We start from the raw sequence: 1,593 nt of genomic DNA on the forward strand, positions 1-1,593 counted from the left end.
CACACCGTCAGGAGAAAGAATTGAGTATGAAGGTATTCAGCCTGCACCTAAGGACAATGTGGATAAGAAGAGAAAGGAGGTCTTACCAGAGTTAGAATTGGGAAGCAATCAACATTTGAGTTCTATTACATCGTCACATCCAGCTCCAATCCCTGGTCAGATAAACTCAGACTCTAAAGAATTAGAAGTTTCTCAAACTAAGGTTACTCCACTCTTTCCACATGAGGTATGCATAGATGGGTGGACAATCACCTACACGGAGTTTCAACCCTGAAAGATCAAGCGAGCTAAAAAGCAGTCCAGTCAAACAAAGTGAACTTACGTAGTCTAAGCAACAATTCTATGGAGTATGACATCACTAAAGATCCAGCTAAGAGAAAGTGTTATCATTGCAAGCAGGAAGGATATTATGTTAAATCTTGCCCACAGAAGAATCCACAATTATGCCATGGAGGTAGGCAGAGTTAGGTCAATATAGGACTACCACTAACAAGTGTTGGTGACACACAATACAAAGGAAGCCCATGATGAAATTGATGTAGTGGATGCATACCAAAGCATAGCAAATATCATCATCAGAAATTTTAGCAAAGTCACATTTTGTTGCAAGCATAACACCACCCTTCAATTTAATCCCCTCGGGCTTAGAAATAGATGTAGACTTATCCTTTTTAGGTGGGAAAATAGAATTAGCAACTTGCTGATTTTCAGATTGAACATCATTCAAACTAGCAGCGCGTTCTCTATCAGCTTGTACAATTTGAGCAGGGGTTAAAGGTACCAAAGTAATTTTCTTTCCTTTATGCACAAAAGTGTATTTATTACTTCTACCATGGTGTGTAGCATCATTATCATGTTCCCAAGGATGACCCAATAAGAGTGAACAAGCTTGCATAGGTACCCCATCATAATCAACATAATCAGCATAAGAACCAATGGAAAATGAAACTCTGCAAGTTTATGTTACCTTTGCTTTACCAGAATCTTTTAGCCACTGAATATGGTATGGACATGGGTGTGGGCGTGTGGTCAAGCCAAGCTTCTTGACCAAATCAGAACTCACCAAATTGTTGCAGCTACCTCCATCAATAATGACACGTACTCGACGGTCGCTGATGACGAAGAAAATCTAGAACAAGTTATGGCGTTGTAGCTTCTTAGGTTGCTGGACTTGTGAGCTGAGCACTCGCTGTACAATGATGCTCCTATAGGACGCCGTGGCCTCGTCACCAAGGACTTCGCCGTCGTCCTCATCTGCATCTTGGTCTTCTTCATCCTCAATGTCAGAGGTTCTGATGTAACCATCTTCTGTAGCAATATATGCCCGCTGACTTAGGCAGTCCTTCTGCACATGGCCAATGCCATGGTAGCGGTGGCACTGAATACCCAAAGTGTGTCTCATCGATGCAACGGATGAGGAACTCTTGGTAGGCACCTGCAAAGAATTTTTACCTAAATCTGAAGGTTGTGCGGGAGGTGTCTTAGGTGTAGCAGAAACTCTAGAGGCTGCTGGTTGCTTGCTCGCTGGTGGAGGTGCCTGAAAAGTGGTTGGCTTGGTCAGCCCCGAAGATGGCGCCGAGCGTGGTGTGTATG

Source organism: Miscanthus floridulus, chromosome 6, assembly GCF_019320115.1.
Source record: "Miscanthus floridulus cultivar M001 chromosome 6, ASM1932011v1, whole genome shotgun sequence".
NCBI lineage: Eukaryota > Viridiplantae > Streptophyta > Magnoliopsida > Poales > Poaceae > Miscanthus > Miscanthus floridulus.